The sequence below is a fragment of the Mandrillus leucophaeus genome, unplaced genomic scaffold (assembly GCF_000951045.1).
Source record: "Mandrillus leucophaeus isolate KB7577 unplaced genomic scaffold, Mleu.le_1.0 Scaffold360, whole genome shotgun sequence".
In the NCBI taxonomy this organism is placed as follows: Eukaryota; Metazoa; Chordata; class Mammalia; order Primates; family Cercopithecidae; genus Mandrillus; species Mandrillus leucophaeus.
In genome coordinates, this window is record NW_012103810.1 from 2,487,132 (window position 1) to 2,509,740 (window position 22,609).

General features: G+C 41.5%; 1 protein-coding gene across 1 annotated transcript in view; it reads left to right on the forward strand.

Moving 5' to 3' along the window:
• RSF1 (remodeling and spacing factor 1) overlaps window positions 1-22,609 on the forward strand; it is a 161,725-nt gene that overhangs the window by 701 nt on the left and 138,415 nt on the right. The gene's annotated exons all lie outside the window — the stretch shown is intronic.

Sequence of the window (22,609 nt, forward strand, 5' to 3'; positions counted from 1 at the left end):
GTGGGCTGGAGGCAGGGAGGGGTCATTGTGTCGGTCGGCAACCCCAGGGACTGCTGCTTCGCGGCGGAGGGCGGCCCCCCACCCCGTCTCCCCCTGGGACGCAACTCCGCCGTGCTGGTCTTCTCCGCCCAGCCCCCGGAGTCTTGGGCAGTGGGGAGGCGGGGCGGAGGCCCCCTAGGGGCACTCGGCCGGGCGGGGAGCTGAGGTGGGGGCGTTGCGGGCTAGGTGTGGGCTGGAGGCAGGGAGGGGTCATTGTGTCGGTCGGCAACCCCAGGGACTGCTGCTTCGCGGCGGAGGGCGGCCCCCCACCCCGTCTCCCCCTTGGCGGCGGGGGAAGGGGAGCGCAGGTTCCGGCCAGCTTTGCGCTTTTCTCCTCCTCCCCACCCTTACTCCCTCCCCTCCTCCCACCAGTCTTCCCGACCATCTCGGGGAAGGCTGGGCTCGGCTGCTCCGGACACCTCCTTATCTCCCTTCACCTGGGTGGGCGGGGGCCAGCGGACACTCAACTCTCCCTCCCTCTGTTGGGAACTCCCCCGACAGATTTGTCCCTTTTCCCTTCCCCTCGAGGGCTGGTTTAACCCCTAAAACTCCTTCCTTGGAGTGGGGAGGTCTGCTCCTCCCCCACGGGAGGGGGTTCTTCTCCATTCTCGGTAGGGGGGCGAAGTCGGTTCAGCTCCACTCTGGAGAGGAGAGGGTTAATTCCTCCTCCATAGTTCTTCTCCTTCCTCTCCCTACCTCCCCCAAAATAATAGACTAGCATCTCCCCACTTTTCCAATCCCTTCCCCCTTCATCTTGGCAGCCGGGCTTAGGCGAAGAAGTCGTCTCCCTCCCATTTGCACGGTAGGGTGGGGTGGTTAGTATGTAGGCTGGAGGAGGGGCTCTGACGGAGGGGGAAACAGTTGAAGAAGGTGCTTGTTGCTCATGTTTCTCTCTCTGGTGCCGCTGGTCTATTATTGGTGTTCGCAAGTGGTGCTCCTTCCACATAAGGCCACCGCGCGGGTGCAGGGCGCATGCTCTGCCCGGCCCCATTGAAACTTCCTGCTGCTGCTGCTGGTTCTTTTGCTGGAGCATCTCAGCGCTGTGCCTGCTGCCTCCAGCCTTCACACTGAGTGCTTATACTCATCCCCATTTATTCCCGATCCCTGCCTCTCCTTTTCTGGCACTTTTCTTTCCTCAGAGAAGGCTTTTTTGTTATACTCTGAGCATTGCCTTTATCTGGAAACAGCCCTTGGCTGGAGAAGAAACGTTTTCCAAATAGATCTCTTTTTTGTCCGTATTAGCTGGCCAAAGTGGACTGGGTATTGTACAAGACAGATAGCTGTTTCCTTTCCAAGAAAGCAGGGTCGCTCTTCTATTCTCTATGTAAATGAAGAAGTTTCTGTTAACTGAATTTATTTGCATTGCTAGGAAGTGCCAAGTATAAAGTTCTTCAGAATATTACCTATAAAGAATCTGTATGATGTTATGGCTACCGAAGATTCAGATTAATACAACGGTTATAAGGCCTATTATACAGGCCTATTAATCTCTTCTTACCTGTCCACATCCCCTCTACCCATAACAAACTGACTTACAAAAAGCTTATTTTTTAAAAATAGTACAAAATAGGAGGGTGACATTATATAAAGGCTTCCTGCAGAATTTCTTTAAAAATTAAGCCCCATTGTGGTAGTTTCATTATCAAATTATATCTATCTTCCTTTTCTTATTTTTATTTATTTGTTTTTTGAGACGGAATCTCACTCTGTTGCCCAGGCCAGAGACGGAGTCTCACTCTGTTGCCCAGGCCGGAGTGCAGTGGCAGGATCTCGGCTCACTGCTACCTCCGCCTCCCAGGTTCAAGCGATTCTCCTGCCCCAGCCTCCAGAGTAGCTGGGATTACAGGCGTGCACCACCACACCCGGCTCATTTTTGTATTTTTAGTAGAGACGGGATTTCACCATGTTTGCCAGGCTGATCTTGAACTCCTGACCTCGTGATCCACACACCTTGGCCTCCTAAAGTGCTTTACAGGCGTGAGCCACCACGCCTGGCCCCTTTTTTAATTTTTAAGAAAGTAGTCATTGTGAAGTAGAATGCCTTAGTAAGTTGCTTTTAGGATGCCTTGGGAAGTGATAGTAATGTATCTCTCAGAGAACGAACTGTGGGCGTGTGGGGAAAGGATGGCTAGTAAATTGTTTTGTTGATTCCCTTGGACCAAGTTGAAATGCAGGTTTTCTGGGGTGGTGTGGTATTTTGGGTAGTATATGAGATTGCTTGCATCTCCATTTCTTTTATGTATTTTGACCACTGCATTTAGTTTATATTAATATCAGAGGAATAAAATATTAGAGTCAGTTGAATTGAATAGTGGACTACTAAGTAAGTAAAAATGACAGGTAACCTGGGCTAAGGAGGATCATTTATTTCAACCACTGTGCATTACCGTTGGTATAGAGTTGCTAAGGGGACTGATAATAGATCCTGTCATAAGGTGATCTTAGAATAATTATTAATTAACGTTACACAGTTCAGAACACTTGGCAAATGAGAAGTCTCTGCAGGTGAAATGCTGTTACTGTGCAGGGAAAAGATTTTCAGAACTTTGATGATGATATCATCATCAAAGTTAGCTTGTTGGGTGAACCACTATCGTTTTATCAGCTATTACAGACTTTCTGCCTGTTTCAAATAGCTGATAAGACGATAGTGGCTCAGCCAACAAGATTTGAACTGAGTCTTTTTGGGAAAGAGTTGTGGTGTACAAGAGTTAAAAGACATGGATTTAGTTCTTGCTACTGTTCCCTGAAGTTGATAGTATTATTCCTATTTGGCAGGCATGGAAACTAAGTAAGGCTCAATAGATTAAGGTGCCCAAGATTATATAGTTAAGGGTGAAATATTATTTCCAACCCAAGTCTGAGTCCAAAGCCACAAAATTATATACCTTGCCATAGGATCATGGTTTCCAAACTGCACCAAGGCACCCTAGAGCATTGTTGCCAACTCCATCTGATAGTTTAAATTTTCAAGTAGGATACAGTGGTAGTCGAAATTTGCTGGTTGCCAGGCGAACTACTGCCTTGACATAGTTCATGGTTTCAAGATTGTGCTACATTTCTGTAGATGATATGTCTTTGTGAAGCTGGCTTTTTAGTGGTTGCTGTGGTAAAATGCACAAAAAAATCTGTATGCAGCAGGAAAGAGGATAGCAGGGCCCACTCTGATTCCAAGGTTTGAAAAGTTGTGCAGTGCCCAACAGTAATACACATTTCACAAGTAATTATGGTTAAGAATGAAGTAAAAACATTATTTGTTGAAATGTAGCTAGGTTATTTTTTCACATGGCTACTGACTGTTTAATAAGTGGAAGTGTTATTATTTCTGGCCTAGGGCTGCTGAGAGAAAATTGCTGAGATACTGAGGGTGCTGTGAACATAGAACGTTTGGGAACCTTTGTTCTAGAAACTATTATTGAGTTTTGGGGCCAGAAAGAAGGGACTATTATATCATTGCCTTTATTTTTCAGGGAGGAAAATCAAGCTACAGAGAGAGATTTCAAGTGTATACAGCTAACTGTTGGTGTTAATCAAATTCTTATTTGAAAAGCCCACGTATATGCTGAAATTGTCAAAAAATTGAGATTTATAGTTGATACTCAGTATAAAAGGATGTGCCAAATGAAGGTGGTGGTTTATCCTCCTCTCTCTGCAGTCTACTTTAGTCCTTCCGATTCTGTGCTTTGTGTGGGCTTCCCCAGGTTTCTCCTAACCGGAGGTAGATAATGGTGGTTATGGATAAAGTCAACATTGACTTTGTGAGATTCCTGACACCCAAGGCTCCTAAGTATCTTTCCTCTCCTGCAGAGAATATTTCTTTTCAAGAGGCAACTATACCACTTTATTCTTTAAAAACAGTCTGGATATTGGTTGAGATGTTATATGTATCTAATAAGTTTATTAAGGTAAATACAGATAACGTGTTAGGATTCTCATAGGTTATACTATGGTTAGCTGAATTAGTTGTATGTTAAGTAAGTTGAGCCATTAGTTTTTTGTTTCATTTTTGCATTTAATTTTAATGATTTGAATTTTAACTCTTGAAGTCAAAATATCAAGGTTAAAAAAAAAGTATGCTTTTTTAGCTGGAATTGTAACTATAACTATGATCTCTCTTACTGGTACTGTAACTGATCTGTGTGTGACAATATATTTTTAGGTGCATTTGATAAAGTAGAAGGTGACTACTGTAACTAGGGCCACCATGTGTTGATTTAAACAAAAGATTATACCAAGTGCATGTACTAGAGGTTGCACGAGTCTACAGTCGTAGACACCGATAGGGCATACATACATTCATAGTAGCATTGCTGGAGCAAGAGCCTGGTTAGGTTGAAATTTTTTAGTTGTGGCTCTTCTGCCTTTGAAAAAGTAAATATTCTTTGGGGCACTTATTAGAGGGAAAGAGAGAAATAGATTTCATCTCTACCGTTTTTGATATGTCCTGAAGTTATGGAGGTTTGGAAGGAGGTTGTTGGCATTGTCCTAGGAACTAGGAGGTAATGGAGACAGAGGGACTTGTCTGGCTAACATGAGCCTGTTAATGCAAACTGGCTGACTTTTTAGTCTTTTAATGATTAAAAAGTTTGCATTAAATTTAGATGTTTTGTTAAATTCTCAGACAGACCACACTGGTAAGAAGGTAAGTAAGCATTTATTGTGAGTTCATTCACTTGATATGTAATATTGAGCATCTGCTGTGTACAGATGTAGCTACAGTAAATATTGCGGAGATTTAAAAAAAAAAAAAAATTAAACATAAGCCTTTTAAAAGAAATTTCTAATCTAGTAAGAAGTAGCTAATGAGCTTGAAACTAATGACATCATTCAAAGACTTATTTTTTTTCTCTGAGATTTTATCAAGTGGAGCAATAGTCTGTGCATTCTAGTCTACAGTTGTAGACTAAAATTATCTAACAATTTTATGGTGCGATGTATGACCACATGCAATATGAAAAAGTAAGAATAATTCAGGCCTAAAGTACATGTTAAACTGAATCATATATTCAAGGAAGACAGTTATGTGTGTTGTTGGATTTAATAAAATTTTACTCTACATGATGAGTATAGTCTTAATATATTATGCTTTTTTTTTTCTGGTTGTTTTCTGTTTTTATTGCAGAGTAGATCCCATAAAGGTATTAGGGTATTTTCTGTTTTGTTTTAAAAACATTTAATTATATGGGCAAGTATAATGTACATTTTGTAATTACATATATTCTATCAGGATTTTATTTATAATTTGTTTAGCTTTATATGGTCATATCTGTAAGTTAGGTTTATATTAGCTAACTTTTAAACATTTTTGCTCACTCTTGCACAGTTGGGCACAAGCAGTGCCTCCAGGCAAATTGATGCCCAAACTAGAGAGAACAGCAGGCATTCTCTCCTTACTCTTCCACTTCCCCTCTGCTTCCATTTCCTGATCCTTATGTCTGAAGTTGCACCACCTTTAGCCATTTGAAGGGGCTGCTTCTTCCATATTATGCTTTCTTTCACTTGTATGCCATAAACGCAGTGCCTGCTAGCTCAAGTGTGCTCCGTATGAGGTTTGTACCAGTGTGTTAGGAAGAAGGGAGGCACTGAAATTAAAAAAAACCCATGTTTTTGGGGTTTCCAAGTGACTAAACAATGGAACCACAATAATAGAGGAAACTGACTTAAACAGTATTAAACTGGTATTGCTTCAAACATTATCAAAGGATTTCTGAGGTGAATGCCTACTTTATAAAAATGTATTTTTTGGTTGAGCGTGAGGCAGAAGAATCACTTGAACCTAGGAGGCACAGGTTGCAGTGAACCAAGATCACGCCACTGCACTCCAGCCTGGGTGACAGAGCAAGACTGTCTCAAAAAAAAAAAAAAAAAAAAAAAAAGGAGTTTTAGCCACAAGTGCTGACTCATGCCTGTAATCAGCACTTTGGGAGGCCCAGGTGGCAGATCACCTGAGGTCAGGAGTTCGAGACCAACCTGGTGAATGTGGTGAAACCCTGTCTCTACTAAAAATACAAAAATTAGCCGGACCTGGTGGCAGGCACCTGTAATCTCAGCTACTCGGGAGACTGAGGCAGAAGAATCGCTTGAACCCAGGAGGCAGAGGTTGCAGTGAGCCAAGATGGTGCCACTGTACTCCAGCCTGGGTGACAGAGACTCTGTCTCAAAAAAAAAAAAAAAAAAAATTTTTTTTTTTTCCCGCCCCCAGAGTTAGGACCTTGAATTCCTGGGCTCAAGAAATGCTCCTGCCCCAACCTCCTGGGTAGTTGGAACTACAGGTGCATGCCAGCACGCCCAGCTAATTTTTAAAGCTTTTTTTGGTAGAGAATGAGATCTTGCTATATTGTCCAGGCTGGTCTTGAACTCCTGACCTCAGGTAATACTCCCACCTTGGCCTCCCAAAGTGCTGGGGTTACAGGCATGAGTCAGCACTTGTGGCTAAAACTCCTTTTTTTTTTTTTTGAGACAGTCTTGCTCTGTCACCCAGGCTGGAGTGCAGTGGCGTGATCTTGGTTCACTGCAACCTGTGTCTCCTAGGTTCAAGTGATTCTTCTGCCTCACGCTCCCAAGTGACTAGGATTACAGGCACGCATCACCATGCCTGGCTCATTTTTATGTGTTTAGTAGGGACAGGTTTTGCCATGTTGGCCAGGCTAGTCTTGAACTCCTGGCCTCAGGAGATCCAGCCACCTCGACCTCTCAAAGTGCTGGGATTACAGGCATGAGCCACTGTGCCCAGCCACTTCTTATTTTTATCCTGAGTTTAGGGATGTGTTAAATTGTATTAATTCTCCATTATCTCTGTGTGTGTGCGTGCGTTTGTGTGTGTGTGTGTGTGTATTTCCTTTTACAAATTATAAATGGCTGCTCTTTGAGGAAGACGTGGTGTAGGTGCTGTGGATCGGTGATCCGCAGGCTCCTGCTTCTTAACTCACCACTGTTCGCTCTCGCCGAGGAACAAGTCGGTCAGGAAGCTGCGCAGCAGCCGTGGCTTTTAAGGATACCGGAAAAACACCCGTGGAGCCAGAGGTGGCAATTCACTGAAATCGAATCACTCTAACGGGTGTCACGGTAAAATCCCTGAAAAAGATATGTGCTGACTTCGTCAGAGGAGCAAAGGAAAAGAATCTCCAAGTGAAAGGATCAGTTCGAATGCCTACCAAGACTTTGAGAATGACTACAAGAAAAACTCTATGTGGTGAAGGTTCTAGGACATGGGATCCTTTCCAGATGAGAATCCACAAATGACTCATTGACTTGCACAGTCCTTCTGAGACTGTTAAGCAGATTGCTTCCATCAGTTTGAGCCAGGAGTTGAGGTGAAAGTCACCATTGCAGATGCTTAAGTCAACTATTTTAATAAATTGATTACCAGTTGTTAAAAAAATTATAAATGGCAAACTTGATCCCATTCATCATTAGACTACTTTTTGCTCTCATGTTTTGCTCAGAATTAAGTTTTAATACTCATTTAAAAATACTTAAATAAATTTGGTTTCTCTCAAAGTAAGTTGTGTAAGATATTCTGATAGCAAATTATTTCATAATTTGTGCCTTTCTGTGAATAAAAGGTAAAATTTCTGAAGAAGCAGGGATGAGGTGATGGGGAATTTGCAGTGTTTATTTAATCTTACCAGTCCAGATATGGACAAAGAGCAAGAACTAAAAGTTACGCTTAGAATGTTTGTCCAAAATCAAGGTGATCTTTTCAATGTAAGAACATGAGCTGTGAGGGCACACCAAGCAGAAACTACACCAGACTGTTTTTGTTTGTTTGTTTGTTTGTTTGTTTTTTTGAGATGGAGTCTCACTCTGTCGCCCAGGCCGGAGTGCGGTGATCTCGGCTCACTGCCACCTCTGCCTCCCGGGTTCAAGCAATTCTCCTGCTTCAGCCTCCTGAGTAGCTGGGATTACAGGTGGCTGCCACCATGTCCAGCTAATTTTTTTGCATTTTTAGTAGAGATGGGGTTTCATCATGTTGGCTGGGGTGGTCTCAAACTCCTGACCTCAAGTGATCTGCCTGCCCTGGCCTCCCAAAGTGCTGGGATTACAGGCGTGAACCACCACGTCCAGCCCAAACTGATTTTAAGAAAGAAGAGCATAAAGGGAGAACTTGACAGGTGCCCCACCAGTAGACAGACCAGGCTTCAGCCTCCTGTAGTTGAACAAAGATTGCTTGAGGAGCAACATAAAGTATATAATGTGTATATGGCTCATGTAAGCAAGAGTTCCTCCAGAAAGCTCTCATAGTGAAGGTTTAGTCTGTATTTATTTTAGATTCTAAGCTTTTTCCCCCAGTATTTGTACATGTTTATCTTAATCATTTTCTGGATAGTAGGGTTGTATAAGTTTTTTTCCTTTTCTTTTCTTACATTTTTTCACATTTTATTTTCTATGTTAATTGCGCATTTCTTTGATAATCACCACAAAAATTATTTAAAACAAGATTTCTAAAGAGGCTTTATAAAAGGAAAATTGAATTTCTGCTTGTATTTATTTATCTTTTTTTTTTTTTAAAAGACAGAGTCTTACTCTGTCATCCGGGCTGGAGTGCAGTGGCTTGTTCTCTGCTGACTGCAACCTCTACCTCCCAGACTCAGGTGATCCTCCCATTTCAGCCTCTCAAGTTGCTGGCACCACAGGCATGTGCCACCACATCCAGCTAAATTTTTTTTGTATTTTTAGTAGAGACAGAGTTTCATTATGTTGCCTAGGCTGGTCTCAAACTGCTGGGCTCAAGCAATCCACCTGACTCAGCCTCCCAAAGTGCTGGGATTATAGGCGTGAGCCACGAAGCTCAGCCTATTTATTTATTCTTAATCTTGAATTACCTCTTACAATGAATGTTACTGTCATCTACCTGAGTCACTCAGATCAGAAACAAAGGAGGCATCCTAAACCTTAGCCCTAAACACTTTCTACTTTGATACCAAGTCATATTGAGTCTATTTATCCCCTTTTATATTCAACTTTGCTTTTCTGTTCTCATTGCTAGTTTTAATGACACTGAACTGCTTTCACATCTCTGAAAATGTGAAAGGTTGTTTTACATTTGTGCTTTTTCCTCATCCTCCTCCCACTGAGTCGAATATCCCATCCCCATCTTCCTTCCCTTGCCTGTTCACTCAACCCGTCATTAGTCTGCTCGTTAAGCATCAAGTGCTCTGTGAAAAATTTCCTGCTTTCTGTCTCTCAAGTTAAATTAACCACTTCTGTCTCCTTACCCTGCATGTACACTTTGTAGATTTTATGTCACAGTACTCATAAAACTTTTTGCACTTACTGCCTAGCCTACGAGATGGTAAACTCTTTGAGGACAGGGATTCTTATTTTATTGCTAGCAATTGCTGAGTAATAACATATATGTAGTAAATGTTTTGAAATTAATAGTTTTCCTCAACTTACAGGACCATGTTCTGCTCTAAAACTTTGAAGTTAAAGCCTAGTCTGTGATAGCTTAGTAAAGGGGTGGGCAATCTACAGCCTGTCCTCTATTTTTGTAAATAAGGTTTTATTGGTATACAGCCACGTTCATTTGTTTACATACTGTTGTCTGTAGCTGCTTTCACACAACTATGGTAGAGTTGAGTGATTGTCACAGAGAACATATAACTTCAAAACCTGAAGTATTGGGCTGGGTATGGTGGCTCATGCCTGCAATCCAAGCACTTTCGGAGGATTATCTGAGCCCCGGAGGTTGAGGCTGATCATGCCAATGCATTCCAGCCTGGGTGACACAGCAAGACCCTGTCTCAGAAACAAAACAAAACCCAAAACCTGAAGAACTTATTATCTGTCTAGCCCTTTACGGGAAAAAATTTGCTGATCCGTATTCCAGTGTGTGAAGATGGAAGTCTTATCAGATGATGATCGCTGTGTTTGAAAATGCATTTAGAACGAGTATAATACAAATTTCCAGCCTGACCAACGTGGTGAAACCTGGTCTCTATTAAAAATACAAATTAGTTGGATGTGGTGGGATACACCTGTAATCCCAGCTACCTAGGAGGTTGTCACACGACAATTGCTTGAACCCGGGAGGCAGAGGTTGCAGTGAGCGGTGATTACGCCATTGCACTCCTGTCTGGGCGACAGAGCGAGACTCCACCCCTCCCCCCCCGCAAAAAAAAAAATAAAAAAGATCGAATATAATACAAATTAAATGCCTAGAATGTCCTGTGAATGAAACTATTAGTGGAACAGTAGTCTCAATATTGATCTAATTTTGCATCCAACTGTTTTGGTATTAATTACTCCTCTCTCTTGGGTTAGGTGAGTCTAAAAGCTTTTTTGTTAACAGGGTGATGACATTACATTGAACTAAATTTATTTCATTCAAGAATAGCCATGGCTACCTCTGCCTAATTGTCATAAGGCAATGCTAGGATGGGAGCCATGTGACATAGTAATTGGTAGTAAGGGTAAGAGTTATTGTAACATTGCTGCTATACCAGCCTCAAAGTCTTATCCAAGTGAACTGATTAGGTGAGGGTAAGGTTGGATGAATGGTGATGCCGTGTACTCAGATGGGAAAGGATGTAGTTATTAAAGATAGAACTTAAAAGATTTACTTGGGTTACTTAAAGGACACAGGACTGGGAAAGAATCTACTAGATAATAGCTTCCTAGTAAGTGGGATTAAATGCCTTGGTCATCAGTGTATTTTGCAGCAAAAGGGCAGTACTCGTTATGAAGCTTAGGCATGTGTTATGCTAGATATCTCAGGGAATTTGATACTTACTCTTTTCCTTTTGTCCTTAGCATCCTCACAGTTAGCTCTGCAAATAAATATAGTTGTCACTTCTTCGATGTTTAGATGTTAAAAGTGTTTTAGGAAAAGAAAATTAGATAGAATGAGTTAGTCCAATAATACATTCTAACTTGCTTTTGGTATTTGGAATTTGGGGATATAGCAATATTGTAATGTTGGAAAACTTTGATTAATCAGAAGTATAATGGAGCTTACTTTATATTCCCATTAAAGTCTTGCCAACCTCCAGTTTATCAGAACCATAAGTAAGCCATCTACAGCAGCACTAACTTGGTCTGGCATCTGAATTCACACATTCCATAATATTCCTCATTTTTGAGATTTTTTTGTCCTATGAATTTTGACTGTGGTCAACTGGTTTTTCCTTGCTATCTTTTTGCCTCATGGCCTTTTCATTTTATACCATATCTTCTATTATTACCTAGTTTTATTCACCATGATATCTATATCTCACTCCTTTAGTGTCCTATTTTCCCATATTTTGGACCTCCCCTTTAAACCTTAATTATCTTCTCCATTCTTATCTTTCACAGAAAAATAAATTACAAAAATGCAAAAATAAGGGGCTTTGTAGTATGCATGCTTTACCATAATTTTATAGGTTAAATGCCTGGAGTAGTACTGTTGTAATTATCAGAGCTTACTGTTGAGCCAGACTCCATGATAAAGCCATCTACCAAGATTACCTTATTTAATCCTTAGAGCCACTCTATTTATAGTATCACTATTTTCATTTTATAGATAAAGAAACTATTTAGAGAGGTAAAGTAACTTGCCTGAAGTCACACAGTGTTAAAGGGTTGGAGAAAATTTTGATAAAAATGTGTTTGTAATGCTGTGGGAATTTAAAACTGGGTAAGTCTGGAGCTTCGGAGCCCAACTCTTAACCAGTGTTTTGTCCCCACAGGTACGCTCTTACAATGATTGTAGTGTGATCCACAGTACTATGGTTGTGGTCTGAGCACTAAGCAATGATCTGAACACTTAGGCTTCTGAGTCAGATAACGTAGCATATTTCCCCACTCACCTCTTTTTACTTTAAAAGTTTAAATTTTATTAGCATGAACATTATTTTTAAAAGGTATAATATTTGAATGGGATACTAAAATATATTGAAACCAAAGAACTACAAGTCATAGGTACAGTTGATGCCTTGATATTTGAACATGAATCTTAACCAGCTTTTCATCATTGTTTGGGAAAATCCTAGTTTTCCTCACACTTTGAAACGATTTTCTTCTTCTTGGTGTTTTGGGGTTTTTTTCTTTTTCTTTCTTTCTTTTTTTTTTTTTTTTTTTTTTTTTTTTTTGAGACAGAATCTTTCTCTGTTGCCCAGGCTGGAGTGCAGTGGCATGATCTCGGCTCACTGCAACCTCCACCTTGGGTTCAAGCGATTCTTCTGTCTCAGCCTCCTGAATAACTGGGAGTCCAGGCACGCACCATCATGCCCAGCTAATTTTTGTATTTTTAATAGAGACAGGGTTTCACTATGTTGTACAGGCTGGTCTTGAGCTCCTGACCTCAAGTGATTCGCCTGCCTTGGCCTCCCAAAGTGCTGGGATTACAGGTGTGAGCCACCACACCCAGCCTAATTTTTTTATTTTTAAAAATTTTTTTAATGGGATTGGCTCAACGAAATAATTTTCCTCTTGAATATTTTGGAAATTAGACTCCATCTCCTATAATTATAAAAGTTTTGTGCATTGTGTTATCAGATGCTTCCAGGGTGTGTTCCCATACTGCCTTGACTTCCATTTACCCTAATTAAACCAATTGTCTTATTTTTCCTTGTAGTTCAGTGTTTTTCAACCCTTATAATAATCATGTGTCATTAACTAACTCTGGCTATGCATTAGAATCCCTTGAATTGCTCTGAAAAATATTGATGCTTAGGCCTTAACAATGCTCCATTGAAATCAGAATCTCTGGGGATTGAGGCCCTGGCATCAGTGATTTTAATGTGTAATCAGAAATGTCTGTTCTTACCTATTTGTCCTAATACTTCAAACTTCGTCTTAAACTCTATGCTGAGATTAAAGTCTGTTTTGTCTGGTATTAGCATAGCCACTTCAGCTGTCTTTTGTTTACTTTGCATGGTGTGTTCCTTTCTATCCTTTTAACCTCCTTGTGTCTTTGATTCTAAACTTTGTTTCTTGTAGACAGCATATATTTGTATCATGTTTGCATGATCTTGTTTGCATGAATATAATTATGCAGGCAGTTATAATACAAAGTATAACTGCTGTTTAGAGTAATTCTAAGGTGCTTTGAGAATATAAATGAGCAAGTACTTAATTTTGGCCAGGGGAAATCATAACATCACTGTAAGCATTATGGAAATTTGAATGGTTGAATAAAAGTTGGAAAAGCGTTCAAGGCAGGGAACAGCATGGGAAAAGGCATAGAAGTTTCTGATAATATGGCATGTATGGGAAATTGTAACCTAACTGTATACATTAGGTTTCTGATAAGGTTTGTGGTTGAGGAACTTAAGACCATATGAGAAAATTAGATTGGGAGTTATAAATGCTTTGCATGTATTTTTCCCTTCTTTAAAGTAAAAATGTAGCACATTAAATAAAGGCAACATGCCAGTGACTGACAATAAGTTCCATAAGGAATTCATTTTCTCTTATTCACTCTATTTCTAGCCTAGTATTTAGCATATAGTAGATGCTCAAGTGTTAGTTGAATGAATGTGTCACATATTTCAAAATATTTTTAGATTTTCTCTTCATCCCTTGTTTGCTACACATTTTTCATGGTGTAACTCTTTTTTCTTTTGGGTATTGCTGTAAAGATATATATTACTGAATTCCCCCTCCCCTGCCCCTGCTTGTTTTTTCACTTATTTAATTTTTTTTTTTAAATGACTCAGGTGTTTCCTTTTGGTCTTTCTCAGGTGTTTCCCCATCTTTGGTCTGTCTTTCTTTTCTTCCTTTCTTTCTCTTTATTTAGAGAGAGGGTCTTGCTCTATTGCCCAGACTGCAGTGCAGTGGCACAGTCATAGCTCACTGTAACATAGAACTCCTGGACTCAAGTGATCCTCCGGCCTCAGCCTCCCAAGTAGCTAGCACTACTTGTGCCCTTACACCTGGCTAATTAAAAAAAAAATATATATATTTTTTATAGAGATGGGTGTTGCTACGTAGCCCACGCTGGGTTGTATAATAGTGCCTGAGATGCCTGAGATGGAAAATCTTTGGGTAATCCCTCAACTCATTTCTTGGGTTATTTGGTTATACCATCTCTTAACTGCATGAAAAGCATTTGTTATTAACCTCTTCTAAGCTTATTACTTTTTATTTGAATCCTCTGAGTATAGTTAAAAATCCAATTTTTAATTTATCTTTCCCAAGACACCATGAGGGAAAAGTCATTATTCCGTTTCTGTTATTTACCTTTTTTTTTTTTTTTTAAGAGCCCCACCCCAATTTCTCTGAATTGATTTATATGATCTTCACCAGGGGTGATCTGAAATTCTCATTTCTGAAACAATTCTTTTGCGGTGTTGGAAAGGCAGTGGGCAGTTTGGGGTGGTGATAGGGAAACCAGCTGGAGGTTGTTATAATATTACATTCATATTGTAAGATGTGAATTGGGCAAGTGTCAGTAGGGAGTGAGAGAAAAGGCTAGATCTGAGAAAGAGAATTTGCAGGTAGAATAGATAAGGACTTAGTTAATGGATTGAATTAGAGTACCTTATTTATGTACTTAAGGTAATTAAAATTAACTTTAATTAACTATCTTGGCATTTGTGCCCAGTTTTCTGTTATAAGTAAAGTTTTCTTTAATGAAATAATCTTATCTTTTTTTTTCTTTTTTTCTTTTTTTGAAATGGAGTCTCGCTCTCTCTCCCAGGGTGGAGTATAGTGGTGTGATATCGACTCACTGCAACCTCCACCTCCTGGTTTCAAGCAATTCTCCTGCCTCAGCATGCCACCCCACCTGGCTAAGTTTTGTATTTTTAGTAGAGACGGGGTTTCACCATGTTGGCCAGGCTGGTCTTGAACTCCTGACCTCAGGTGATCCACCTACCTCAGCCTCCCAAAGTGTGGGGACTACAGGCACAAGCCTGTGCCCTGCGGAGATATGTCATTTTTATTTGCAAAAAAAGTTTGTTGTAAGTTTAGAGATTGCTTTTTTCTGCTTGGTACAGAGATTTGATCCTCATTAGACATCCTTTCTGTTCCTTTCTCCCCACAAAGAAACAAACGGGAACTTCAAGTAATTTGAAATACCACTCTAGATAAATAAACACATATGTTTAATACATAGTGTGGATTTAGTTCATTGTAAATGAGAAGTACACATAAGTGATATGTGTGTTTGTGGGGGTTGAAAGTTGATGAAGAGATTCTTGATTGAGCTTGAAAAACTGTCTAGCAGAAATACAATTTGACTTGAATTCCATCTGGGGAACAACTCTTTCTCCAGCCTTTTTTGAGACAAGGTCTTGCTCTGTTACCCAGGCTGGAGTATAGTGGTGCAATCATAGCTCACTGCAGCCTTGACCTGAGCTCAAGCTATCGTTCCACCTCAGCCTCCTGAGTAGCTGGGACCACAGGAACGTGCCACCATACTCAGCTATTTTTTTTTTCCTAGAGATGGGGTCTCACTGTGTTGCCCAGGCTGGTCTTAAACTTCTGGGCTCAAGTGATCCACCCACTTTGGCCTCCCTAAGACTGGGATTACAGGCGTGAGCCACCGTGCCTGGTTCCCCAACTATTAAATGTGCTATTAGACACCATGTATTAATGTAGACCTGTAATATTATTTGAGCTATAAGTAAAGTCTGGTCTCATGCCATTTAATTAGTGAAGGATGGTTCTATCATTTTACAAGGTAGAATGTCACCAACAAGACTGTCCCCATTTCACATGCCAGCCACAGGTGAGGTCCCCATGATACCTGCACTTCTACCCAACTGGCTACAAATCTGAGGAGTTCCCATAACCCACCTCAAGTTCTGTAATTCACCGGAATGACTCACAGAACTCAAGAAAGTGCTTTATTTACAGTTATGGCTTTATTATAAAGGATACAACATAAGACCAGCCAGATGCAGAGACACATAGGGCAAGGTCTGGAAGGGTCTTGGATGTAGAGCTTCTGTGCCCCTCTCCCTGTAGAATCAGGGCATGTCACCTTCCCAGCATATCATTGTGTTCACCAGTCAGGAAACTGCTCAGTATGACAGGTTTTTGTTTCTCTTTTCAGGCAGGATCTTGCTCTCTTGCCCAGGCTGCAGTGCAGTGGTGCAACATGGCCTACCCTGAGCTCCTGGGCTCAAGCGATCCTCCTGCCGAGTAGGGGGGACTACAGGCACATGTTACCACGCAGAGTTAATTTAGTTATATTTTTCTAGAGATGAGGTCTCACTATATTGCTTAGGCTGATCTTGAATTTCTGGCCTCAAATGATCCTCCTGCCTTAACCTCCCAAAGTGCTAGGATTGTAGATGTGAGCCACTGCACTTGGCCACGCATAACAGCCTTTTTATTTATTTTTTTTTTGAGATGAAGTCTCACTCTGTCGCCCATACTGGAGTGCAGTGACAGGATCTCGGCCCACTGCAACCTCCATCTCCCGGGTTTAAGCGATTTTCCTGCCTCAGCCTCCTATATACCTGGGATTACAGGTGCACACCACCATGCCCGGCTAATTTTTGTAATTTTAGTAGAGACAGGGTTTCACTATGTTGGCAAGGCTGGTCTGGAACTCCTGACCTCAAGTGATCTGCCCGTCTTGGTCTCCCAAAGCGCTGGATTACAGGCGTGAGCCACTACACCCAGCCAGCATAACAGTTTTTTTTAGGGTTTTTGTTTTGCAATAGAACTCTGTCTTGACTGGGCACAGTGGCTCATGCCTATAATCCCAGCACTTTGGGAGGCCTAGGTGGGTGGATCGCTTGAGCCCAGGAGTTCAAGACTACCCTGGGCAACATGGGGAACCCTGTCTCTACAAAAAATACAAAAATTAACCAGGTGTGGTGACATACGAATGTAAGTCCTGGTTACTTGGGGGACTGAGGCAGGAGGATCGCTTGAGCCTGGGAGGTAGGGGCTCCAGTGAGCCATGATTGTGCCACTGCACAGACAAAAGAACTCACTCTCTAGCTCCTATCCTCTCCCTGGAGGTTGGGCTGATAGTATGTGGCTTAAAGCCCCTACCATGTAATTTCACAATAGGTCCTTCTGGCATGGCTAGCCCCTATCCCGTCCCATTTGTTCATAGTATATAATGTCTTTCATATGTTGCTGAATTCAGCTTGCTAGTTTTTTGTTTGTGTTTTAGAGATGAGGCCTCACTCTGTCACCCAGACTGGAGTGAGAGGCACTGGAGAGGCACTATATATCATAGTTTGCTAGTATATTGTTAAAAGTTTTTTTCTTGTGATATCTGTTAAATGGTTTTGGTGGTTCACTCCTGTAATCCTAGCACTTCGGGAGGCCAAGGCGGGTGGATCTCCAGAGGTCAGGAGTTTGAGACCAGCCTGGCCAACATGCCAACATGGCGAGACCTTGTCTCTACTAAAAATACAAAATTAGCCAGGTGTGCTAGTGCGTGCCTGCAATCCCAGCTACTTGGGAGGCTGAGGCAGGAGAATCGCTTGAACCCAGGAGGCAGAGATTGCAGTTAGCTGAGATCGCGCCATTGCATTCCAGTCTGAGCAATAAGAGTGAAACTCTGTCTCAAAAAAAAAAAAAAAAAAAAAATTAATTAAATGGTTTTGGTATTAAAGTAAATGAAAAATTGTTTCTTCTATCCACAGAATACTCTGACACCAAATTTGTGGTTTTTCGACGTCAAGCAATTTTCCATTTCTTTGCACACACCAACTGGGTGTATTACAATTTAGTTTGATTCTGACACTACCTAGAGTTACCACAGTCCCGCAAATTAAAGACTCAGACCCACAAGACTGCCTTCCCACTTTAGACATCAGTTGCAAGTGTTGGGTGCCAAGGGTCCCCACACTTCTGTCTGACTTGACTACAAATTGGGGGTTCTCACAACTTCCTTCTTAGGTTCAATAACCTGCTGTATTGGCTCACAAAACTCAGGGAAACACTTTACTTCTGTTTCAGGTTTATTATAGAGGATACAAATGAACAGCCAGATGAAGAGGTACACAGGGTAAACAAGGTCTGGAAGAGTCCCAAGTGCAGGCACTTCAGTCCCCCAGCAAATTAATGCGTTCACCAACTCAGAAGCTGTCTAAACCCTAGTTTAGGGATGTGATGATGATGATGATGATGATGATGATTATTATTTTGTAGAGATGGGGTCTCTGTGTGTTGCCCAGGCTGTTCTTGCATTCCTGGGCTCAAGCGATCCTCCTGCCTCAGCTTCCCAAAGTGCTGGTCATGCCCAGTCAGTTGAGGGATTTTTTTTTAATGGAGGTGTCATCATGTAGGTATGATTGATTGTTAACTCAAATCTCCAGACTCTCTTCGTTCTCTGGAGGATGTGGATGGGGCTGAAAGTTCCAGGCTCTAGGCATGTAATCATGGCTTGGTCTTTCTGGTGACCAGTTCTCATTCTGAAGATTCCAGGAGCCCACCAAGAGTTCCCTCATTAGAACAAAAGATGCTTCTGTCACACAGGAAATTCCACGGGATTTAAGAGCTCTGTGTAGACACGCCCGTTACCCCATTGCTCAGGAAATTGCAAGGAATTTAGGAGCTCTGTGTCAGGAACCAGGTCCAAAGAGCACATATTAGAACAAAAGATGCTGCTAGCACCCTATCACTCAGGAAGTTACAAGGATTTTAGGAGCTCTGTGTCAGGAACTATGGAGCAGAGATCAAATATGTATTCTTTTTTTGAGACAGAATCTCGCTCTGTTTTTGCCCAGGCTAGAGTGCAGTGGCAAGATCTCAGCTCATTGCAGCCTCCGCCTCCTGTGTTCAAGTGATTCTCCTGTCTCAGCCTCACAAGTAGCTGGGACTACAGGCATGTGCCACCACACCCGGCTAATTTTGTATCTTTAGTAGAGATGGGGTTTCACCATGTTGGCCAGGCTGGTCTCAAACTCCTGACCTCAGGTGATCTAGCCACCTTGGTGTCCCAAAGTGCTGGAATTACTGGCGTAAGCCACTGAGCCCAGCCTCAACCATGTATTCTTATATCATACAAGGTAATCCTGGCCTCATAAAATGAATTGGAAAGTGTGGGAAGTGTTCTATCCTCTTCTGTGTTTTGGAGGAGTTTGAGAAGGTTTGGAATTAATTCTTTTTTTTGAGAGAGAGAGAAGGTCTTGCTCTGTTACCCAGGTTGGAGTGCGATAATGCGATTGTGGCTCACTGCCACCTTGACCTAGTGAGCTCAAACAGTCCTCTTGCCTCAGCTTCCTGAGAACTTAAGGTGTACCATCACACTCAGCTAAATGAAGAGACAGAGTCTCACTGTAGCCCAAGCTGGAGTGCAGTGGTGCAGTCATACCTCACTTCAGCCTTGAAGTCTTGGACTCAAGCTGTCTTCCCATCTTAGCTTGTTGTGTAGCTAGGAGGACAGGTGTTTGCCACCAAGCCTAGCTAATTTTGAGTGTTTTGTAGAGATGGAGTCTTGCTGTGTTGCACAGGCTGGTCTCATAGTCCTGACCTCAAGTGATCCGCCCTCCCTCTTCCAAAGTGCTGAGATGACAGGTATGTGCTACCACATACCTCGTGTTAATTCTTTTTATAAATGTTTGGTAGAATCTACCAGTGAAGCCATCTGGTACTGGACTTTCTTTGTGGGAAGTACTTTTTTTCTTTTCTGGGTTTCTTTTCTTTCTTTCTTTCTTTTTTTGAGACAGGTTCTTGTTTTGTTGCCCAGGCTGGAGTGCAGTGGTGTGATCTCAGCTCGCTGCAACCTCCGCCTCCTGGGTTCAAGTGATTCTCCTGTCTCAGCCTCCTGCAAAGCTGGGATTACAGGTGTGTACCAACACACCTGGCTAAGTTTTGCATTTTTAGTAGAGGTGGGTTTTCACCATGTTGGTCAGGCTGGTCTCCAACTCCTGACCTCAAGTGATCCACCCACCTCGGCCAGCCTCCCAGAGTGCTGGGATTACAGGTGTGAGCCACTGCGCCCTGCCACGGCCAAATTTTTCCTTAAAATTTTTTTTTTTTTTTTTTTTTTTTTTGAAATGGAGCTCTGCTCTTGTCGCCCAGGCTGGAGTGCAGTGGCTGTTCACAGGAGCAATCACAGGGCACTTTGGCCTTAAATTCCTGATCTAAAGTGGTCCTCCCACATTAGCCTCCCACATAGCTGCAATGCTTTGTGGGAAAGCTGATTCGTGACTCCATCTCTTTACTCTGTACAGGGATATTCAAGTTTTCTGTTTCCTCTTGAGTACATTTTGGTAGTTTGTTTCAGTGAAGTTGATAATTTCATCTAGGTTATCTAATTTGTTGGCATGCAATTTTCATAGTATTCTCTTATAATCTTTTTACTTCTGTAAGGTTGTTAGTACTATCCCTGCTTGCATTTCTGACTTGGGAAACTTGAGTCTTCTATTTTTCTTTATCAGTTTAGTTAAAGGTTTATCAATTTTATTTATCTTTTCAAACAACCAGCTTTTGTTTTCTTTGAGTATGATTCCATTTACATGACAAATTCAGAATCAGCAAATTCATAGAGACAGGAAATAAATTAATGGCTGCCCGAGATTGGGGTGGTGAAATTTGAAAGGACAAGATTTCCTTCTGGGTTAATGGAAATATTTTGTAATTGTGTAGTGGTGATGGTTGCACAATAGTGTCTATTCATATCCTTTGCCTTTTTTTTTTTTTTTTTTGAGACGGGGTCTCACTCTGTCACCCAGGCTGAAGTGCATAGATGAGATTATGGCTCACTGCAGCCTCAACCTCTCCTGATCTCAAGCGATCCTTTCACTTCCTGAGTAGCTGGGAGTATAGGCACATGCCACCACCCCTGGCTAATTTTTGTATTTTTTATAGAGATGGGGTTTTGCCATGTTGCAAGCTGGTCTCAGATTCCTGGACTCCAGTGATCCTGCTGCCTCATACTCCCAAAGTGCTGGGATTACAAGCGTGAGCCACTGCAGCCTGCTTACCCATTTTCTAATGAAATTTATTTTTAGTCTTTATTATTATTATTTTTTCTATTTAGTTTGAGTTTCTTGTATATTCTAGATTTTATTCCTCTGTCATATGAGCAGTTTGTAAATATTTTCCCCCCTTCAAGAGGTTGTGTCTTCACACTGTCGATTGCTTATTTTTCTGCATGTAGCTTTTTAATTTAATATAGTCCCATTTGTTTATTTTTGTTTTTGTTCTAGGCTTTTGAGCTCTTTTTTTTTTCTTTTTTTTTTTAAATTATGCTTTAAGTTCTGGGGTACATGTACAGAACGTGCAGTTTCGTCACATAGGTATACACATGCCATGGTGGTTTGCTGCACCCATCAACCCGTCACCTACATTAGGTATTTCTCCTAACGTTATCCCTCCCCTAACCCCCCACCCCGCAACAAGCCCCGGTGTGTGATGTTCCCCTCCCTGTGTCCATGTGTTCTCATTGTTCAACTCCCTGTTATGAATGAGAACATGCAGTATTTCGTTTTCTGTTCTTGGGATAGTTTGCTGAGAATGATGGTTTCCAGCTTCATCCATGTCACTGCAAAAGATGTGAACTCATCCTTTTTTATGGCTGTGTAGTATTCCATGGTGTATATGTGCCTTTTCTTTCTTTTAAGGTAGAGTCTCATTCCTGTCGTGCAGGCTAGAATGCAGTGGCACGATCTCGACTCACTGCAACCTCTACCTCCTAGATTCAAGCAATTCTCCTTCCTCAGTCTTCCGAGTAGCTGGGATTAAAGGTGTGCATGCGCGCACCAGCATGCCTGGCTAATTTTTGTATTTTTAGTAGAGACGGGGTTTCACCATGTTGGCCATGCTGGTCTCGAACTCCTGACCTGAGGTGAGCCACCCACCTTGGCTTCCCAAAGTGCTAGGATTACAGGCATGAACCACTGCGCCTGGCCTATGTGCCACATTTTCTTTATCCACTCTATCATCGATGGACATTTGGGTTGGTTCCAAGTCTTTGCTCTTATGATTTGTGCTGCAATAAACATATATGTTCATGTGTCTATAGTAGAATGATTGATTTATAATCCTTTAGGTATGAACCCAGTAATGGGATTGCTGGGTCAAATGGTATTTCTAGTCCTAGATCCTTGAGGAATCGCCACACTGTCTTCCACAATGTTTGAACTAATTTACACTCCCACCAACAGTGTAAAAGCATTCCTATTTCTCCACATCCTCTCCAGCATCTATTGTTTCCAGACTTTTTAATGATTGCATTCTAACTGGCGTGAGATGGTATCTCATTGTGGTTTTGATTTGCATTTGCCTAATGCCCAGTGATGATGAGCATTTTTTCATATGTCTGTGGCTGCATAAATGTCTTCTTTTGAGAAGTGTCTGTTCATATCCCTTGCCCACTTTTTGATGGGGTTGTTTGGTTTTTTCTTGTAAATGTGTTTAAGTTCTTTGTAGATTCTGGATATTAGCCCTTTGTCAGATGGATAGATTGCAAAATTTTTTTCTCATTCTGTAGGTTGCTTGTTCACTCTGATGATAGTTTCTTTTGCTGTGCAGAAGCTCTTTAGTTTAATTAGATCCCGTTTGTCAACAAATGGCTTTTGTTGCCATTGCTTTTGGTGTTTTAGACATGAAGTCTTTGCCCATGCTTATGTCCTGGATGGTATTGGCCAGATTTTCTTCTAGGATTTTTTGGTCCTAGGTCTTACATTTAAGTCTTTGATCCATCTTGAGTTGATTTTTGTATAAG